We start from the raw sequence: 23742 nt of genomic DNA, 5'->3' as shown, positions 1-23742 counted from the left end.
CTTTGTAATTGAAGAATCATTAACAAAGAAAGGCTATATTGACTAAAATGCTACAGAAAAAAAAGTTGAGATGAATTTGGGTTGCAATGGGGAGAAGGAACAGGAGGGTAGTTCAGGCCAAGAAAGAGTCTAGGCTGACACCAATTTGTTAGCTGTTGGATGGACATGAATTATCATTCTCTTGTCCTTCCCCAATTTCTCCAAGTATCTCCTCCGAAAGGACCTGCCCTATAACAATGTGGTACTGAGATAGAATAATTAAAGAACTCTCATCCCCTATCTGCACTCCCACCCTAAACTAGTAGAGTTCAATATAGTATCATTTGATTCAAAACTATGTATAGGACTAGATGACAATATTGTTCTCTCTTCTGAAGACTGTTTTGGTTTTCCCCTTTGCAAACCCAACCATAGTTATAGGATTGAATACCTCTTTTGTTTTCTCTCTTCTTGGACCTAAACACCTGTCTAGCTCCTTTGGAATATGTGGATTCGAAGTTTTCATTAATTTACCATCTTTTTTTCCAGGGATTGGAACCTATTTAACCAGAATTGTGTGCATTCAATCTTATTTCATGTGATAGAGTATTAAGATACAGTCTCAAACTTCAAAGTAGACCTCAACTCCAACTCCTTATTCTCCTTATAGTTCCAACATTTTTATTCCTCAGTACATCTTAAAACCCAAGCATTTATTATATTAGGCTCTTTTGATAAAAAGTGAGTTTCTTCTTTTAGCTTTGTGATTAAATAGGTATTTAATAATAGAAAATGATGTAAGGTTTTTTTGTAACTCAGTTCCCAAATTGATAAAATCTGTGGGTAACTCATATCATCCAAAGATTGCCTTGACAGTAGATTTTTCTATCCTTATCAAAATCAATTATAACAGACTATTCTTTTTCCTTCCTCTCCCAATATTTTTTTTTCATTCTACAGAGTATTTCTAATACCATATTTAAAAGCTAACATTAATTGATCACTTACTGAGAATTAACACTGTTCTAAGCACTAAATATTAAATTATTTAGCTTTGTAATAACCCCTTTATCATCATTATCCACATTTTATCCTAGAGGAAGCAGAGGGACAGGGAGATTATATGACTTTCATGGTTGTCACGTAGTTAGGAACTAGACAGTCAGAATTCAGATCTTAACTGTTGGGCAGTAGGGTGTATGTTTATAGCCATTATATCACACTGCCTCTCACATCAGCTATTATGTTTCTATCTGATCTGTCTTGTTGCAAAGACATGACTTGTTAAATTGAAGACTCCTGAGAGAGCAAAGGAAAGTTATGGAAGATTATAGAGGTAGAAAATAAATGCTTGGTTGTGTTACAATTGTGTGTGTGTGTGTGTGTGTGTGTGTGTGTGTGTGTAGAGTTTCTCTAATTATTAACAAAACAGTAACAAGTATCTGAAGGTATTCATCACCTTTTCATAAGTTCATTATTTTGATGTACTCACAAGTGTAAAAGTGCACTTTAATGCAACTTCTCACTTACATAGAAAATGTATTGTTGTAATTTTATTCTTTAAATTCTAATTTCATTCTTTTACCCACAAAGTATAAATAGAAGTGAGATAATAATTCCCCTCCCCACCTTGTAAGCAAAAATATATTTTTGCAAGCAAAAATATATTTTTGCAAGCAAAATATTCAGACACTCAAGCTCCACACGTTGTATGCATAATGGGCTTGGAAATGGCATCATCTTCTGGTTGATGTAACTGTACATTTCTGCCTGTATTTGTACATTTCTCTATGTTTACTCAAATAAAAATCAGCTGTTGCAGATTTAAGAAGTCTCTAGCTCTGAAAGTTTAGGTTTCTTAAATTGCTTTGAATGGTACCATATACAGATTTATATACATATATGGTATCATATATATACATGATATACATATATATACTAAGTAAATATTATTGGGTTATAATGTCGGTTTAAAACATTTATGTGAAATTGTCAGAAATGAAATTCATATGTAGAAGAGACTTTACAATTTAACTATGGGAAATAAGAGAGTTGCTCTTCAAGGTGTATAAATTTGCTTTTATGCAAGATGAAAAAATTTTAGAGATTTACTCTGCTTATAGTTGTACTTACAGTACAGTACTGTACTGTATACTTAAAAATTCTTTAAGAGAGTAAATCTCATGTTATTTTTTAAACATAATTAAAAATATAATGAACTGTGTTACCATTACATTTTGTAAATTTGGGAACTAAGACCCAGAAAAGTTAAGTGACTTTTCCAATATATTTAATGGATCATGAACGCAAGATAACAACAGCACACAATACATTATTAACCTTGCATGATGTAAAGCCTGGGGCATAGTAAGAAAGCAATACATTATAAGTGCATTATTATTTCCTTGTCCAGTAAATTTCTTTCTGCACTTTTTTCTTAACTAGAAACTAACTCAAGCTTTCAAAATAAGGCCAGAAACTGTCTGCTGCCTGCATAGAAGCAGGCTAAAAGTCATGTCAAGAACAGATGTGCAGAGGGTGATAAGAATGCAGACAATGTGCTTGACTGATGACGTCTTTACTGCAGCAAACAGCTGGATAAAACCTGGATCAAGGGAAAAAACAATTGAGTCAAATGTCCAGATGTTTGTTACAGATGCCCAAAAGATTAATGTCTACACAGCCAAAACAATTGAAAAATAATTTGTCAAGTTGTAATCAATTTAGATATTCAAAGAAAATGCTAATTAAGAAATGATATTTTGTTGATATTATATCATTTTCTTCTCAAAAAAATACTATATAACCTTACATAGAAATATGACAATATATGTGTACATGAATCAGCTTCTGTATTTACTGGGAAAAAAATGTGATTTAGAAGAACCAAATGTCCCAGAGTCCCAATTTTGAAATATGTTGTTTCATTCAGTGGGAGAAAAAGGCATGGAGAACCACCATTTCACATAATTTTGATTACTAATAACCAGGAGAAAATTAGTCATTACCCAAGAGATGGGACCTTTGAAAACAAAATAATTTGAGAGTCATCTTAAGAAAACTTAAATTTATACTTTATACCAAATACTTACATACACCACTCCATAAAATATCTTGATGAAGGGATTTCTCTAATAAACTAAAGACGTTTTCTTGAATCCCTGTGAAAATCAGTATATATAAAAATCAAAATATTATTTTTGATTTTTAAAAACTAAATTTTATTGTTAACATCCAGCAACTGAAAGCAGTCACTCCTTAATCAACTAGAGGTAATGATAGTATTTCTTTCCTTCAGTAGAATGATCTGGTCTTTAGGAACAGCAGTGACTTATACTCTTGATGGTAAGTCCAGTGGGAAACTTTGTGCAGCCAGTTAAAGTCTGGCCTTTGGGTGATTTTGGTTAAAACAGCCCTAAATCCAGTAGCAGTCGTTTGATAATTCCACCAATTAAATTAGCAGCCTCTGTAAGCTACAGCTTGCCGTTACTGTCCATGTGTCATAGCCTCTGTAAAGAATTAGATGTTTACATTGGAAAGTTACTTGGGATGCTAAAAATAAAAATTAACTTAGTTGAGTCAAGAAGCACTGGTGCTAAAATAACTTATTTAAACCAGGTTTTGCTTACTTGCTTTCTTTCGTTTTGTAAGATAAAATAAATGTAATAACTTTAAGAGCCTTTGAAATATAGGTAGCCTATTCTCTTAGGCCTTTATTATTATCATTATCTTTATTATAGATCAGAAACAATCAACTCTTTATTCTTTCTCAGGAAACAAGGTAAAGGTTTAAATATTATTAAATAAAATTTTACAAGTTAATATGATAAAAGAGAGCTAATGAAAATATGCAACATAACAGCAAACTCATCTTTCTTAAATGCATATATGAACATGTGTAAACATTCAGTTTTAAAGCTAAACAATAACAACAACAAAAATTAAAATATATTAGGGACAAGGAAGTACAGTCATTTATAAGATAGTTACTTTAATAAGCTGGACAATTGATGTAAGCAGCCAAATTGATAAGACGATGCATTTTCAATTTTATTTAAAGATAAATCACATCTTGTCTTGGAAGTAAAAGTAGTAGGATACCCTAACAACAGCTGTAGACTTAATAGTTTACTTGGTTGTTTTTCTTTTGTCCAATATTTTTCAGGGTTAGTATATTTTAGCATCAGCTGTTATTTTAGTAAAATGTAACTAAAAGCCCAAAATTCACTTGTGAGTCTACAGCAAGATGGAGTTCAATTCTTTTGAACCAAACATTTTACTAAGCATTATATATATATATATTATATATATATATAATATATATATATTATATATATTTTTTAATGATGTTTTCATCAGATTTATTTATTTCTTCAGAGATCTCCCAAATGCCTAAAGTCCATCAGTTTCATCACAAATTATCCAATGAATACTGACTGGGAGAAGCAGGGATTCTGGCAACATATATATTGAAAAAGAAAATAATCATATCGACTGGATTTTAAAAATTTTTTTTTTATCCTCATATAAAACAGTTCTTGAGTGCATTGAAACAAATTAGCTCTCTTAATATTGATCAGTTATTCTGGAAATAACATTGTTTTCTGAAGTCTAAATGTACCTTGAATTTTCCAAGGATGAAGACTTGCCCAGCTTTCCAATCTTTGTTTTGAGATTTACCAATCACATCTGAATAATGGTAATAAGGGTAAGCTGCATTTTGGCCCTGCTTCTAGATCTTTCAAACTTGTTGAAAGTTCACCTTATCTCTGTGAACAAATGTATTTATGTCTTCAGCAACCATTTCTTAAAGAACCACTAGGCTACAGGATAGGAAGAGAGAACATTAAATAAAAAGTAGAAGTGATTTGAGTCTCATTGGCCTAAATAACTTCCTCCATACACCAAAAATCATGTCTGAAAAAATATATAACCACATTTTCTTTTCTTTTTTCTTTTCTTTCTCTTTCTTTCTTTCCCTTTCTTTCTTTCTTTTCTTTTCTTTCTTTTCTTTCTTTCTTTCTTTCTTTCTTTCTTTCTTTCTTTCTTTCTTTCTTTCTTTCTTTCTTTCTTTCCTGTTTTTTGTCTTTTGTAAGGTTAAGTGTTTGGTTTTTCTAGGACCTTCTCTGTTGAATAGTTGAATATACTACCAGATATATCACTGCAAGTCAGTATCCAGAATGCATTCCTTTATTTTATTAAATTGTTTTACAAAGACCAATAGAAGAACTTGAGAGAAAAGCTTCAGGAGACAGGTGATTTTTATCAGGAAGAAAGATTTTTTATCAGGAAGAAGAAGTGTCTCCAGAGTCTGTTGTAGTTGTTGTTTAGAATTTAAAAAGGGGGGGGGAGAAAAAAAGGTAAAAGAAAGATGTTCCATGAGCTTTGTTGGATAAGACATAATAGAGCACAGGAGGGTAATAGGTACGGGGAGTTGGGTTGTGGACAAGGAGAAGGCTGTTGCCTTTCATTGCATCTCCTCTTGCTGGTGGACTAGTGGACTAGTAGCTGAGGTCACAGTCCCCTCTTCCAGAGAGCAAGCAGGTGACTTTGGCAAGGGGCCAGGGCACAACTGAGGTTACTTCACCTGGGCTTTGTAATTGGCTCCCCCATTCTCTTTAGCTTACTCTTGGAGAAATCTTCCTCCAGCTCCTTCCAATCACTGATCACAAGCTGTTTAGCAAAATTCTTGGCAAAACTCATCCCTACAAGCCTCAGTTTCCTCATCTGTATATTGGGTGTTATAACAGCATCTGGTTCATGATGAATAAGCCTGACCCTCCTCACATGATCCCTAACACCACCGTTCACAGGCTGCTTGTGAATCTGGAGAAAATAGGTCCTAGCACACTGAAAGATTAGCTCACACCCTGAATTTGAAGACTTTTGTTACTTCATAAGGATTGGATGCAGACATACTGTTCTGAGCATTTATGAAGAACATTCTGTCCAATTTATTTACTGATAAATACACACACACACACACATAACACCCACATCTATTAAATTTTATAAAACTTAGATAAAATAAATGAGAGCTATATAAACTCTATTTTCCAGGAATTCACGATTCCAGTTTGGGGAAAGATATGCAAACAATTTAAAGATAATTGGTAACAGAAACTCAAACAATGGAAACATATACGAAGAATAATTAATTTTGATTTGTGGAAAAAAGAAATATTTTATAGACAAAGTAGCATTTGAATTAGATTTTAGAACAAGGATGTAATCACGGCTGCAAGAAAAAAAGAGCAATATTTGAAAACAGAACAAAGTATTTTGTAACTATGAATGATTCAGAGACTGAGTGAAAGACATGTGAGAAGAGTGGGCAGAGATGCAATCCAAGGTTGGGCTTGGATTCTGAAAGGGATAGTCCACTGTGTTGAACCTGGACTTTATTGAATAGAATGAGCAAGACAAAAATTATCATAGACTTTATGATCTGATAAGAGTAGGATATAACATAATGAGCTGCTGAGTCCAAAACAATTATTCTGTGGGAAATGGATACATATCTGGGGAGAAGTGGATGAGGATTGGAAAGAACAGAAGATATTGAAAACATGGGGATGAGTCAAAAGATTTCTATAATAGTCCAGGTGAGGAAAGACAGCCCCCGAACTGGGCAATGAATCAGGAGGAAGATATAAAAAGAAATAGTTCAAAAGAAGATCAATCAGAAGCATGGAATCAAGGGAAAGGCTATTAACACTTTCTTACTGTTTACTGAACTAACTTAGGTAAACATTTTGTTAAAATATACGCGGTTTTCCTTTCATTCCTAACAATAAGTTGTAAAGTTTTTGCTTGTGATTCTGACAAGCATCAACAATTATAAACCCAGAAAACTACCTAAGGAAATGAGCACTTCTCTTTCTCGGTTTACCGTTATTCAGATATGTGACAATTGTGTTTAACAAACCTAATTTTGGATCAGCTGTGCTTTTGCAAGGAAAACATAAATAATGAGCTTGAAATATAGAATATATTTTCTCATGCATGGAATTATTTCACAACTGATAATCCAGTATAAAGTTCTTAGGGACAACATACAAGAACAAAAATATTTTCATGCCAAATCGACAGAGGACATAGTAATGGAACTAACAGAAGCATCTAATCCTAATAATACAAACACAAAAGTGTGATTTTCAAAGTAACATTCTTTAATCTTCCTTTTATTGGTGGTTCCCTTTTCAAATTCAATTAACCTCCATACTGAACTTAAGCTATATTTACTTGTTCATTCAGTCAGCAAGAACTTATCGAATGCCTACAGTATTTATTGCAGGTATGCCAGGTACTCTGTTCCATCAGAGACACCAACAAGAAGACAGACACATTCTGATGAGTCAGTCAGACAATGTAAACTAATATTTGCAATGACCAGTGAGATGTGCAGTGTATAACGGAGAGCATATGAGAATATTGGTAGGTAAGAGACAGAAGTGTCCAGGGCTGGGCAGAAAGATTATTGTTTTATAGAGGAAGAAATGTATTCATCCTTGAGCTGAGCCTTAAATGATATTTAGGAGTAATTCAAGAAGAAAACAGAAGGAGAACTACTTTCCTAGGTAGAGAGTGATGAGAAGGTCTGATGAGTTCAGAGTAAGAGCAGGGAGTTCTCTCTAGGTGGAATTAAGGGAATCAGGGAGGGAGAAGTGGAGAGAGATAAGCCTGGAGGTAAGAGCAAGGATTTTATTTTGAAAGTAATGACTTTATGGGAGAATTGTAGGGAAAGAGTAGGAGAAATGAATTATGATGTGATGTGTGTGTCTGTACGTGTGAGATATATATATATATATATATATATATATATATATATATATCACTTCCTATATATAATCCCATACAATCCTCATAATGTGTGATCAGCATGATGTGCTCCTTTTGCAGAGGAGAAACCATAGCTCAGAATGATCAGCAAATTGGCCAATGCCATACAGATCATAGTTACCAGCGGTAGGATTTGAACCTAGATATGTATGCTCTGAAGTAAGATGAAAAGACAGGGAAGGGAGGGAGGGAGACGCAAGAGGGAAGAGATATGGGAACATATGTATATGTATAACTGATTCACTTTGTTATAAAGCAGAAACTAACACACCATTGTAAAGCAATTATACCCCAATAAAGATGTTAAAAAAAAAAAAAGACAGGGAAAAGCCAAAGGACAAAAGGGAATGGAGCCAATGTCAGAATTGTCAGAGTACATAGGGTAAGGGGGTGACAGATGAGGATGATAGGCTGAAGTCCCAGCCCTTTCCTTCGCAATTTTTCCCAGTATTCCACCATTTTGGAGTAAAATGATTTTCTGAGATCATGGGTATTGAGGTCTTCTCTTGGTATTAAACATTTTTAATCAGAATGTTTGAAAACTTCAGGAGACATTTTTATTCATGATATATTGTCAAAGCATAGAACTGTTATGTCAACATTACCACTTACACTACTATTACTGATATTACTATAGCCACTATTACTATTTCCATTACTACTACTAATACCACAATTATGATTACAAGTAGGATTACAATTATAATTACTATTGCATGGTGTCTAGCTTCATACCAGATACTTAGAGAATATACCTGACTTCATAGTAATTTGTCATCATTGAAGAGATTACATTGTAAAAAACAAACTTTAAAAAATGTGTCTTAAAACAAAAATGCAGGAGTGATGGAAAATTGTATAATCTTTATCTGTAGCCACTCTGAACAATGTTTACATTCACATACCTATTTTGGTGAGTTATTTTTAAAACAATCCATTTCTTAAGAGTTAACAAAGAGAGAGTAATTTGATATTAGACATCATTGTAGTAACATCAGCCTTTGGATTCTGCTTCTCTAGATATTTGTTTAATTATTTTGAATACTTTCTTTGTATGGTTGTTTTAAAGAAATTAGGTTTTCTAAAGATTAGTTCAATAACATGTATTTTAAATAGTTCAATAATGTCTGTCATTTTAAAGTAAGAATAATACAAAATAAAGTCTGTAAAAGAAAATCCCCTAAAGATTGTTAATATCCAAATAATGCATATGCATTTTTAATTAAGTTTGGGTGATATTATAAATAAGACTTTATTTCACTTGAAATGAATATTTTCTTAGGTTTCTTAAGTTTGCATAAGTTTTTCTTCAAAAGCTTATTTTTTTTATTGGTGTATAGTTGATTTACAATGTTGTGTCCAATTCAGATGTATAGCAAAGTGATTCAGTTATACATGTACATACATTCATCCTTTTTTAGCCTCTTTTCTCATATAGGTTATCACAGAATATTGAGTAGAATTCCCTGTGCTATACAGTAGGTCCTTGTTGGTTATCTTATATATAGTAGTGTGTGTATGCTCATCCTAGGCTTCTGATTTACCCCTCCCCCCTCCACTTTTCCCCTTTGGTAACCATAAGTTTGTTTTCAATACCTGTAAGTCCATTTCTGTATTGTAAATAAGTTTATTTGTTTATTTTCTTTTTTTAAAAATTAGATTCTATATATGAGTGATATCATATGATATTTGTATTTCTCTGTCTGACTAACCTCACTTAGTATGATAATCTTCAGGTCTATCCATGTTGCTGCAAATGGCATTGTTTCATTCTTTTTATGGCTGAGTAATTTTCCATTGTATATATGTACCACCTCTTCTTTATCCATTCCTCTGCCAATGGACATTTAGGTTGATTCCATAGATTGGCTGTTACAAATAGTGCTGCAATGAATAACGGGGCACATGTATCCTTTTGGATTATGGTTTTCTCCGGATATATGTCCAGGAGTGGGGTTGTTGGATCATGTGGTAGCTCTATTTTTACCTTTTTAAGGAACCTCCATACTGTTCTCCATAGTGGTTGTACAAATTTACATTCCCACCAACAGTGTAGGAGGGTTCCTTTTTCTCCACACCCTCTCCAGCTTTATCGTTTGTAGATTTTTTGATGATGGCCATTCTGACCAGTGTGAGGTGATACCTCATTGTAGTTTTGATTTGCATTTCTCTGATAATTAGTGATATTTCATGTGCTTTTTGAACATCATGTCTTCTTTGGAAAAATGTCTATTTAGATCTTCTGCCTACTTTGTGATTGGGTTGTTTGTTTTTTTTGACATAGAGCTGCATGAGCTGTTCATATATTTTGGAGTCAGTCTTGTCAGTCTCATCATTTGCAAATATTTTCTCATCATTTGCAAATATTTTCTCCCACTTGGAGGGTTGTCTTTTTGTTTTGTTTATAGTTTCCTTTGCTGTGCAGAAGCCAAAAGCTTAACTTGTAAAGATGGCATAATTTGCTATATTGAAGCTTATTTAATCATCTTCCTATTTTTGGACATTTAGGTTGTTTACAGATTATTTCTAAATGTTATGAAAATCTTGGTATATAAATATCTGTCCCTATCTGACAATTTCCTCATTCTTGTTTCTTAAAAGTAGAGCAATTAGATGATAGAATATGAACAATTTAATGGATTTTACTAGCCATTACATATTACTATGTTTAGTGTATTAAGGAAAAAAATGTCAATTTGATAAATATAAATTAGCATTGTCTTGTTTAAATTTACATTGATAAAGGCTAAACTTTTGTTGTTGTTGATCATTAACCCTAGTTCATCTTCTTTGTAAACTGCCCAAAGGCAAATTGCAGAGACACAGTATAGCATATTCATTACAGACCTTGACTGGGGAGCCAGATGTCATAGACCACATCCTTGCTCTACCTGTAACTGGTTCTCTGACTTTTAACAAATTAGTCTCTTTGCATCTGAGGTTTGTTTTGTTGTTGTTGTTGTTTTTCTTATAATACAAGGAGAAAAAAATAAACCTACTTTGTGAGATTACTGAGATGATCAAAATCTTTGATTCACATAAAATAGAACATGAAAGGGAACTTACTAAATGATCAATAAAGGTTAGTTGTTATTATTAGATATCTTTAAGAGACTTCATCTATTTTTCCTTTAATGAAGTCATTTTTCCAATTTGATTGAAGGAGTTCTTTATGCATTATAAATAATAAACTTCATACCACATATCTGTTGCAAAGATTTTTTTGTGTTTGCCTTTTAAATAATGTTATTTGAGATACCTGACTTTTTAAATTTTAGGTAGCTATATTTAGTTATAAAAAGACTTTATTTTTATTTTTGTATCTTTTCTAGATCATTAATCATCTGTATAGATGCCTCTAAACTATCTTCAAATCATTTCCTATTTTTCCAAAAGATTGCTCTACAAATATACATACAACTAACAGGTACTGCAATGTGTTGACTTTATGGTGAAGTTATTTCTTTTGTGGGAGAGAGAGAGAATTATTTATTTTTGTGGGACAGAGTTATTTTTCTTAAGATCAAAGATTCAGGGCCTTTTAAATTTAGACATAATTATTAGACTTTTATGAAGGGGAGATTTTTACAAAAACTAAACAAATGGGTTTGATTTGCTTCAGCTAAGACAGTGATATGCCATGTAGTGCTTTACTGACCATATCAGTGACCTCACTGTACACCTAGACCCACTCAGCCTCCTCTGACTTTTACCAGAAGTTTCCTCTAAGGAAACTTAGGTTTCCTCTAAGCCTCTACAGTGGAGACCAAATCTGAGGTGCTTTTCCAGCTCTTGCCACAGGTACAGACTAATGACTTGACTCTTATGTCCCTTACCCTGTGGGCACTTCAACTCTTCCCATCCCCCTTCTGCCTGAAGTGCTGGGGAAGTAATGCCCAGAAGGGGACTCTGACCAACCAAATGTGGGAACCCATAGGCTATATTTTTATTTCCTCTTTTTGCCCATTTGGGCTGCCATAATAGAAATACCATAAACTGAGTGACTGATAATCAACAAAAATTTATTTCTCAAAATTCTGGAGGCTGGCAGTCTAAGATCAGGGTGTCAACATGGCTGGGTTCTGGTGAGAGCCCTCTTCCTGGTTACAGACTGCTGACTTCTCCTGTGTCCTCACATGACAGAGTGCATAAATGGGGGAGCAAACTCTCCTGTGACTCCTATAAAGACACTAATCCTAACATGGAGACTTCACCCTCGTGACCTCTTCTAATCCTAATTACCTCCCAAAGTCCCACCTCTGATGCTATTGCATTGGGGAATACAGTTTTACTGTATAAATTTTGGGAGAATATATTCACTCCATAACATCCTCCATCCCACCACAGACTGTCCTGAGAGACCAAACTTCATATGGTTTCTTGGCATATAGATCAAGAAACCATCCCTAATCCAAGCAGTGACCAGCTGGTAGCATACTCTTGTTTGTTCTCCCTACTTCAATGCCTTTCTTTCCTTTCCTCTCACTTCTGATTCCCTTGGGTTGCAGTCTCTAATAAAATAGTAGCACATAAATTTATGCCTCAGGCTCTGATTTCTTAGAAAATGATAACAGTGAGCTATAAAAAATATTTTAGTGGAACAGGAAATAGCATTCTCAGTGATATCTTATTTAAATTAAATTACATCTTAATGATTTTGCTGTCCAAGTCACTGCCATACTTTGATGACTTCAGTATCTTTTGTCATAATAGAGAACTAAGTAATATAATTAAAATTAGTTGGGAGTGTGACAACCTGAAATCCTCATTATAAAAGACATGAGGAGGCTAAATTATTAAAATAATTTTTTATGAGCTGGGTTGTCAAATACGTACTCTTATGGACTGTTATATAACAAATATGTACTGTTACATTTTGGAGCTCAGAAATGTTTCCAGTTTTTTTTTCTGTTTGTCTTTTTTAGCAAAAAACTAAAATATCAGTTTCTGATATTTCTTAGGTGACCTAAACAGCTGAAAATTAATGAGTTTATAAAAACTTGGGAGCTTAAATTATTAAGTAATTTTAAAACAGAATTGCCCTTTGTTTTTAACAAAAGCAAGGTGATTGATTATTTTTACGATGATTATAAAATGTATATTATTCTTAATTTAAGGTTTAAATAAAATAGTCACCTGGAAAAATAGAGAATACATCTTTTATAAAAAGTTGTATAAAGAAGAAAACATTTGGCTGAAAGGTAATTAAATATAATCATATTTTATTTAGAGGCTTTAATAGAATCATAAAAAAGGCTTTCCCCTGAAATTTAGATTTTTTAATTATATTCTATGTGACGAGTATTTGAAAAAGTTTGCTTTCCTTGTAGCTAATGATATTTCATAAGTAAAAGATATGAAGAGACTGGATATTTAAAAGAACTGAAGTAAAACCATAATATTTAAATCTAAGAGATTTGGACATTTCTCCATTGATAGGAACAGATTGGTAGAGCTGAAGCTCTTAAGAAACTATTGTCCAGGACAAAAGGAACAAAATTCAAAGAACTGCTCATGAACATTACAATACTTTTATTATAATCTGTGGTATTTTTTTCCTGTGGGAGGTATTGTAACATAACCTTCTCCATCTCAAACAGTGCTGCGTAGGAGGTGATTTTGGTATGACAACACCCAAAAAGGGAGGGGGGTGTACTCTGTGACTATGAGCAAAGTAACAAAGGGACTTTGTAAAGTTATTTGAATTCACTGAATCTCAGGTTTCTTTTTAAGAAAGGGATAAACGATAAATACCCCATAGAAATTTTTGTGAAGACTTTAAAATATAGTAAAACAACATATTTATTAAGCTCTCATCTTATGAAGGAAGAGTCAATAAATGTGAATCTTCCAGCCTCTTGTAGATGAACCTCTCAAGTATGAAAATGGTCTACACAACATAGCTGGGGTTTCAGTCATCATGTTTAGTAAGCAAATTTGATCAGCATAAAACCAAAATGAAATGACTTGAGCATTATGATATATTTCCTGTTTTCTTTCTGTTGAGCAGGCTGTGCTAGACATCTCTTGTGCTCCACCCATATCCATCCATGGGTCACCTTTTTCTCCAGTCTTTGCTGCAGACACCTGTTTTGCACAAATGTAATCTGGCAGCTGTTCATCTTCCTTCATTACATGCCGTTCACCTTTGGTCTTTGTGCGATGTAGGCTTATGGGAGAGCTAATGTCCTGCAGGGCAACCTTTGATAAATAGTATCAGATGGATGCCCATGGGTTAATATTCCTTACTCCATGGTACATATAAGAAGGCAGTTCCTTGAGTGGACAATTCTGAGGCATATCCTAAAGAGCACCTCAGAAATATCTGGCAGGATCCAAGCCCAGTTGCACACAGTGATATCAATTCAATTCAAGAATGTCTCTTGGCTTGGCTTTCACTCCTCCTTTCCTTTCACTTTCCCCAGTCACAGGCCAAAAATAACTACCTGCATTCAAGTCTTTATTTCAGGCTCTTTGGGGCTGGTAGAATGGAGGAAATCCAGGGTAAAGAGAAGCCACTAGGGGATTAATTAAAACATGTTAATAAGATGATGACTTGTAGTATCCAAAAGGGAAAGAAACATAATTAGTTGGCCAACATTATAATAATAATAGTAAAAAATTAATAAATGTAAAACTTGATAGTTTAAATAATTTAAATGAAAATTCAAAAGGAACATTTAAGCTCCCTAAAGCTACTGCTATTCTAAACAATCAAGGCAACTTATGTCCAAGTGACTGTCTTCTATGAGTGAAGGCTATCCCTTATTTTTCAATATTCAAATGGAATGAAGCCAGAACATTGAAGGGTTATGGAATTTCCTTGCTGCTTGGCTTGGCAGAAATTCCTACTGCAATTTGAATCTACCTAACTCCAGTTTATGCTTTATCTTTTACATAAATCATACACAGAGTTTCAGAAAGATATAAGCTATTGAAAAACACTGACACCTTTTCTCACAAAGCTTTCAACATTACAGCTGTTCTATGAGTTTTTTTTTTCTTTAATTCTCTGAGGACAAGTGGATTTTAACAACCAACAATGTGGATTATATTGGTAATAGTCCCTTTTGAGTTTTTTCACAACAACAAATATATTCTTTCACCATTTTTACCATGTCTCATTTAATTTTTTTTCCCTTTGTGCCACCCTGAACATATGTACATAGTAACCCAAGACACTTTTGAAAGCAACTTCTGAGTATGAAGTCCATAAACTTCAGGACACCAAAGTTGTGTATGTTCTACTCCCAAATGTCATTCATCTTGGTCTAAGATAGTGAGGTCTTCTTGGAGATGGGCAAAGGACAACCTTCATAGCCACTCTCTCCATCCTCTCTGTATGCTTCTCCCACCTGCTCCATTCTACACTTCTTATAACAGAATAATAATCACAAATCCTCATATAACACATATTATGGCAGTCAGTACCTAAGGACTTTACAAAAATCGGCCCATGAATCTTCTTTAATACCTTAGAAGGGTTGTAAACCTAAGGTAGAGTAGTCAAATAACTCCCCAAGATTACACACTTAATAAGTTCTTAATATGTTTAGGAGATTTTTAGGACTCACACCCAAGCTGTTCAGCATGGTGTCTATGTTCTTAATGACTAAAATATGTTCTTTTCTTTATGTAACTAAAATCCTTGCCAGAGTAAGAGAAATGTAAATGCAGAGGTAAAATCCAACGACCATGTAGCAGATACACAGAGAAAAAGAACCTCTAAAGAGAAGCAATAGCCATGTAATCACTATTTTAAAGTAACAACTGCTCTTTGAATCTTCCACAAGATCTATACACATAAAAAGAGTGAGAGATAATAGAAAGGATTCCCATATTGTGAAAACAGCATGAGAGGTTGAGATGCCAAGAAGATTGTTGACAGTTTGATCACTATCACAATCTATACATCTGTTTACATGTTCCATATATCAGCACTTGGTTTAACTATGAAATGCTGGCCACCCAAATTTGTTGAGATTCATAGAAAATTTGGTAAAAATTTGAAGCAATTTTACCACTTATATCATGGGAATTTATAACATATCACTTCCCTTATCTTAGAGTAAACTCTTATTTAGTACAAGGGTATCACATATAATGGTGGTTGGTCCTACTGTTGTATTCTGATGTTCTATATATACATAATGTGTTTAGGGTTTAACTGTGCTACCACAGTTGAACTTTAAGAGGACCACCCGACATAAGTTGCAGCTATAAACGAAAGTATAGAGGGGGAGTTAAGAGGGAGAAGTAGGAGATCGTGGAGTTCATCTCTCTCCATGTATGCAGCAGGAATACATCTATAGATGCAACAGTTCTCACAGAACACCAGCTGAACACTAGCAGAAGACCTTGGGCACTGGAAAGGACTATAAAGATCCCAGCATAACTGGGTAGGACAGATAAAAGAAGGGAGAAGGATGAGAGGAAGTGGGATGGGACCTGCACCCTGGGGCTGGGGAGCTGAGGCAGAGGAGAGATTCCAGAATTCGGGGAAACCCCCTCTCTGACAGGGAAATCTATTGGGACAGAAGCAAAACATTTGAGTCTGTTGGAAGAGGGTGAAGCAGCCAATCTGTGGCAGATGGGGCAGGGTGAGAAATACACAGACCATCCATACTGCAACCCTACATTCCCTGGACTGGGACATGTGTTCACAGGTGTGCAAGGTGGCTGGGAGCTGGAGCACAGGGATTGGAGAACAGACCCAGAGTGAGAACAGCTGTTAGCTGTGGGGAGATGGACTGAGGGAATGGGAGAGAGGAAATCCACAGCAGGGAATGCCTATGGAGGAAGACCGGACTGCCATGGAAGCAGGCACTACTGCTGAGTCACAGGTAGGTGGAGAAGCCACAATTGTAGCCTTTCTCTCCCCACACACTGACACCTGCTGATGAACAATTAAAAAGCCCCCTTTGGGCTGTCCCTTGTGTTCCAGCAGCCAGGAGCCAGAAAAGGCCCGACCAGGGCTGGCCCTCATGTGCCTTACACTGGGCACCAGAAAAGTCCCTCACTAGGGACATATCTCTTGTGCCCATGGCCACTGGCCTCCCTGTGCATTTGGCGCCACAGGGGCTCCTAAAATCCAAACAGTCATACCACCTCTGTGCCTGGTCCTCACAGGGGCAGACCCAAGAGCTCCAAGGCTCCCTCAGGACCAGTCTCCTGTGGGTAGACCACACACAGAGGAGAGGATAAAACCAAAGCTGAACCCCAGAGATGGGGTGACTAAGGAAGAAGATTGAAAGTTTTTCGATCAGCTGTTCCAGCTTCAGATTAGATTCCTGCAATCAGCTAGGTAGACTCTGCATCTATGGAATATCTGAGGAGACAATGAGTGTCCCCACAAATGAAAATGTCTAGCCCTGCCAGCTGTGGAATTTGGGGGCAAGCACACACAGGAATTGGACCAGATCAGAGTCTGAGTGGTCCTCACAGGGCCCTCAGCAGGTCCAGAGACCAGCCCAGAGACAGAGGAGAGCCTCTTGGGGAGGTGGAGGTGGGCTGTGACTCACAGCATGTGCAAGGACACTTACAGCTGAGACCCCAGGGAAAATAATTATTAATATTAATTTTAATATGTTTTGATTCATTCTGTTGTTGGTTCTGCCTTCTTTTTGGTTTTTGTTTGTTTCTGTTGTTTTAGTATTTTTTTTTAATTTAGTCTTTGGGATCTTTGTGTTTTATAATGTATTTTTTATTTTTTATATATATTTCTATTTTTACTTTGCTTTTCTATTTTTCTGTGTTCTTTTCCCATATTTATTTTCTTATTATTTTTCTTTAATATATATATTTTTATATTTCCATTTCTACCTTGCCTTTCTGTTGTTCCATTTTTTCCCCTTTTGATTTTATGTTATTTTAATCATTTTTATTAGTTTGTCCTCTTTCCTTGCTTTATTCTTCAGTTGACACACTGCTTCAGTTTTCTTTTTAAGTTTTGTGTTTCTCTTAGTTCTGATTCTAATTGTTTAATTTCATTTTTGGGTTCTTCTGTTTGTCTGGTTGTTACCTTGCTTTATGTTTTATTTGCTTCTGTTTTTGTTTCTTTTGAGTGTGCATGTGTTTCCTTGTTTCTGTTTTTGTTTGTTTGATTTTGTTTTTACCATTTCTGGGGTTTTTACCATTGGGGTTTTCTTCATCTTTATTTTTTCTTATATATATATATATTCCTACATTGCTATTCTATTCTTACATTGCTACATTGCTATTCCTACATTGCTTTTCTGTTCTTCTGTCTTCTTTCTCCTCTCTCTCTTTTTTTTTAATATCATTTTTGTCAGTTTGTTTTGTTTCTTTAATTCACTCCAGTTGACACTCTGCTTTGGTTTTGATTTCTGGTTTTGCACTTTTTGTAGTTTTCTTTTTAATTATTTGATCTCATTCTTAGGTTCTTTTGTTTGTCTGGTTGTTCTCTTGCTTTTTGTTTTATTTGGTTCTGTTTCTGTTTCTTTTGTGTTTGTGTGTGTGTTTCTTTATTTCTATTTTTGTTTGTTTGATTTTACTTTTTACCATTTTTCTAAGGTATTGTTAGTCTTTTTTTTTTTTTCCTTTATTGCCAGCATGAGTGACTTTCAGGGTCTTGATTCTTCGACTGGAATTCAGGCCTGAGGCTCTGGTGTGGAAGCACTGAGTCCAGGATGTTGGAACACTAGAGAATTCCCAGCCCCAGGGAAGCTTAATCACTGAGAGCTCTCAGAGAGGGCTCTATCTCAACCCAAGACCCAGCTCCACCCAACTGCCTGCAGCTCCGACCACTGGACTCCTCACACCAAACAACAACCAAGACAGGAACACAACCCACCCATCAACACACAGACTACCTAAAGTTACATTAAGCTCACAGACACCACAAAACACACCAACTGACATGGTCTTGCTCATCAGAGGGAAAAGACTCAGCTCCACTCACCAGAATGCAGGAACCAGTCCCTCCTACCGGGAAGCTTACACACAACATTGGAAAAACCGGGGACAGAGAACAGAAACAAAAGGAATTATGATCCTGCAGCCTAGGGAAAGTAGACCTCAAATACTGTAAATTAGACAAAATGAAAAGACACAAATATCTTGCAGGCAAAGGAGCAAGGTAAAAACCCAGAAGACCAAATCAATGAAAAGGAAATAGACAAACTACCTGAAAAATAATTCAGAGTAATTATGATCCAAAATCCTGGAAATAGAATATAAAAAATACAAGAAACATTCAACAAAGACCTAGAAGAACTAAAGAACAAACAAACAATAATGGACAAGACAATAACTTACATTAAAAATAGTCTAGAAGGAATCAACAGCAGAATAATTGAGGCAGAAGAACAGATAAGTGAGCTGGAAGATGGAATGGTGGAAATAACTGTTGCAGAGAAGAATAAAGAAAAAAGGATGAAAAGATGGAGAACAGTCTCAGATACCTCTGGGACAACATTAAGCACACTGACATTGAAATTATAGGTTTCCCAGAAGAAGAAGAAACATAGAAAGGGTCTGGGAAAATATTTGAAGAGATTATAGTTGAAACTTCCCAAACACAGGAAAGGAAAGAGTTAATCAAGTCCAAGAAGCACAGAGAGTCCCATAGAGGATACACCCAAGGAGAAACAAACTGACACACATATTAATCAAACTAACAAAAAATAAACACAAAGAAAAAATATTAAAAGCAACAAGGGAAAAGCAGCAAAAAAAAATAAAGGGAATCTCCATAAGGTTAACAACTGATCTTTCAGCAGAAGGTCTGCAGGCCAGAAGGGAGTGTCAGGATATATTTAAAGTGATGAAAGGGAAAAATCCTACAACCAAGATTACTCTACCCAGCAAGGATCTCCATCAGATTTTTTGGAGAAATCAAAAGCTTTATAGACAGGCAAAAGTTAAGAGAATTCAGCACCACAAAACCAGCTTCACAGCAAATGCTAAAGGAACTTCTCTAGGCAGGAAACAGAAGAGAAGTTCCACAAAAACAAACTCAAAACAATTAAGAAAATGGTGATAGGAACAAACATATAAATAATTACTTTAAATGTAAATGGATTAAATGTTGTCCTTTGCTAATGTGCAGAAGACACAGACTGGCTGAATGGATACAAAAACAACACCCATATAGAAGCTATCTACAAGTGACCCACTTTAGACCTATGGACACATACAGACTGAAAGTGAGAGGACGGAAAAATATATTCCATGCAAATGGAAATCAAAAGGAAGCTGAAGTAGCAATACTCATATCAGACAAAATAGACTTTAAAATAAAGACTATTTATTAAAATAAAGCACACTACGTAATGATCAAGGGATCAATCCAAGAAGATATAACATTTATAAATATATATGCACCCAACATAGGACCACCTCAATACATAAGGCCAATGCTAACAGCCATAAAAAGGGAAATTGACAGTAACACAATAATACTAGGGGACTTTAACACCCCACTTACACCAATGGAGGTATCATCCAAACAGAAAAAAATATATAAGGAAACAGAAGCTTTAAATGACATATTAGATGAGATGGACTTAATCGATATCTATAGGACATTCCATCAAAAAACAAAAGAATACACTTTCTTCTCAAGTTAACATGGAACATTCTCCAGGATAACTCATGTCTTGGGTCACAAATCAAGCCTTGGTAAATTTAAGAAAATTGAAATCATATCAAGCATCTTTTCTGACCACAATGCTGTGAAACTAGATATAAATTACAGGAAAAAGAACTGTAAAAAAATAGAAACACATGGAGGCTAAACAATGTGCTACTAAACACCCAAGAGATCACTGAAGAAATCAAAGAGGAAATAAAAAAATACCTAGAAACAAATGGCAAGGAAAACATGATGACCCAAACCTATGGGATGCAACAAAAACAGTTATGAGGGAAGTTTATAGCAATACAATCCTACCTCAAGAAACAAGAAACATCTCAAGTAAACAACCTAAACATACACTTAAAGCAATTAGAGAAAGAAGAAACAAAACCCCCCACAAAGTTAGCAGAAGGAAAGCAATCTCAAAGATCAGATGAGAAATAAATGAAAAAGATATGAAAGAAAAAATAGTAAAGATCAATAAAACTAAAAGCTTGTTCTTTGAGAAGATAAACAAAGTTGATAAACCATTAGCCAGACTCATCAAGAAAAAAAGGAAGAAGACTCAGATCAACAGAATTAGAAATAAAAAAGAAGTAACAACTGACACTGCAGAAATACAAAGGATTATGAGGGACTACTACAAGCAGCTATAAGCCAATAAAATGGACAACCTGGAAGAAATGGACAAATTCTTAGAAAAGTTCAACCTTGCAAGACTGAACCAGGAAAAACAGAAAATATGAACAGACCAATCACAAGAAATGAAATTGAAACTGTGATTAAAAATCTTCCAACAAACAAAAGCCCAGGACCAGATGCCTTCACAGATGAATTATATCAAACATTTTGAGAAGAGCTAACACCTATCCTTTTCAAACTCTTCCAAAATATAGCAGAGGGAGGAATACTCCCAAACTCATTCTACAAGGTCACCATCACCTTGATACCAAAACCAGACTAAGATTTCACTAAAAAAGAAAACTACAGGCCAATATCACTGATAAACATAGATGCAAAAATCCTCAACAAAATACTAGCAAACAGAATCAAAGAGCACATTAAAAGGTTCATACACCATGATCAAGTGGGGTTTATCTCAGGAATGCAAGGATTCTTTGATATATGCAAATCAATGTGATATACCATATTAACAAATTGAAGGATAAAAACCATATGATAATCTCAATAGATTCCAGAAAAGCTTCTGACAAAATTCCATAGATATTAATTATTAAAACTTTCCAGAAAGTGGGCATAGATGGAATGTACCTCAACATAATAGAGGCCATATATGACAAACCAACAGCCAACATCATTCTCAGTGGTGAAAAGCTGAAAGCATTTCCTCTAATAACAGGAAAAAGACAGGATTGCCCACTCTTACCACTATTATGCAAAATAGTTTTGGAAGCTTTAGTCACTGCAGTCAGAGAAGAAAAAGAAATAAAAGGAATCCAAATCAGAAAAGAAGTAAAACTGTCACTTTTGGCAGATGGCATGATACGATACATAGAAAATCCTAAAGATGCCATCAGAAAGCTACTAGAGCTAATGAATGAATTTTGTAAAGTAGCAGGATACAAAATGAATGCACAGAAATCTCTTTCATTCCTATACACTAGCAATGAAAAATCAGAAAGAGAAATTAAGGAAACACTCACATTTACCATTGCAACAAAAATAAAAAAATACTTAGGAATAAACCTACCTACAGAGACAAAAATCCTGTATGCACAAGACTATAAGACACTGATGAAAGAAATCAATGATGATACAAACAGATGGAGAGATATACCATGTTCTTGGATTGGAAGAATCAACATTGTGAATATGACTATACTACCCAAAGCAATCTACAGATTCAAAGCAATCTCCATCAAATTACCAATGGCATTTTTCACAGAACTAGAACAAGAAATTTTACAATTTGTATGTATGGAAACACACACACACACACACACACACACACACACACACACACACACAAAACCCAAAAAGCCAAAGCAATCTTGAGAAAGAAAAACAGAGCTGGATGAATCAGGCTCCCGGACTTTAGACTATACTACAAAGCTACAGTAGTCAAGACAATATGGTACTGGCACAAAAATAGAAGTATAGATCAATGGAACAGGATAGAAAGCCCAGAGATAAACTCACACACATATGGTCACCTTATTTTGATAAAGGAGGCAAGAATATACAATGGAGAAAAGACAGCCTCTTCAATTAGTGGTGCTGGGAAAACTGTATAGTTACATGTAAAAGAATGAAATTAGAACACTCCCTAACACTATACATAAAAATAAACTCAAAATGGATTAAAGACCTAAATGTAAGGCCAGACACTATAAAACTCTTAGAGGAAGGCAGAACACTCTATGACATAAATCACAGCAAGATCCTTTTTGACCAACCTTCAAGAGAAATGGAAATAAAAACAAAAATAAACAAATGGGACCTAATGAAACGTAAAAGCTTTTGCACAGCAAAGGAGACCATAAACAAGACAAAAAGACAACCCTCAGAATGGAAGAAAATATTTGCAAGTTAAGCAACTGACAAAGGATTAATCTCCAAAATATACAGGCAACTCATGCAGCTCAATATTTAAAAAAACAAACAATCCAGTTCAAAAATGGGTGGAAGACCTAAATAGACATTTCTCCAAAGAAGACATGCAAATGGCCAAAAAACACATGAAAAGATGTTCAACATCACTAATAATTAGAGAAATTCAAATCAAAATCACAATGAGGTGAGCCTCATACCAGTCAGAATGGCCATCATCAAAAAATCTAGAAACAGTAAATGCTGTAGAGTGTGTGGAGAAAAGGGAACCCCCCCTTCTACACTGTTGGTGGGAATGTAAATTGATATGGGTACTATGGAGAACAGTAGGGAGGTTCCTTAAAGAACTAAAAATAGAACTACCATATGACCCAGCAATCCCACTACCGGGTACATACCCTGAGAAAACCATAATTCAAGAAGAGTCATGTACCACAACATTCATTGCAGCACTATTTACAATAACCAGGACATGGAAGCAACCTAAATGTCCATCAACAGATGAACGGATAAAGAAGATATGGCACATATATACAATGGAATATTATTCAGCCATAAAAAGAAACAAAATTATTTGTAGTGAGGTGGATGGACCTAGAGTGTGTCACACAGAGTGACATAAGTCAGAAAGAGAAAAACAAATACCATATGCTAACGCATATACATGGAATCTTAAAAAACGGTACTGATGAACCTAGTGGTAGGACAGGAATAAAGATGCAGACACAGAGAACGGACGTAAAGTCCTGGGG

This window comes from Lagenorhynchus albirostris, chromosome 5, assembly GCF_949774975.1.
Source record: "Lagenorhynchus albirostris chromosome 5, mLagAlb1.1, whole genome shotgun sequence".
NCBI lineage: Eukaryota > Metazoa > Chordata > Mammalia > Artiodactyla > Delphinidae > Lagenorhynchus > Lagenorhynchus albirostris.
This window is presented reverse-complemented; position numbering follows the sequence as displayed.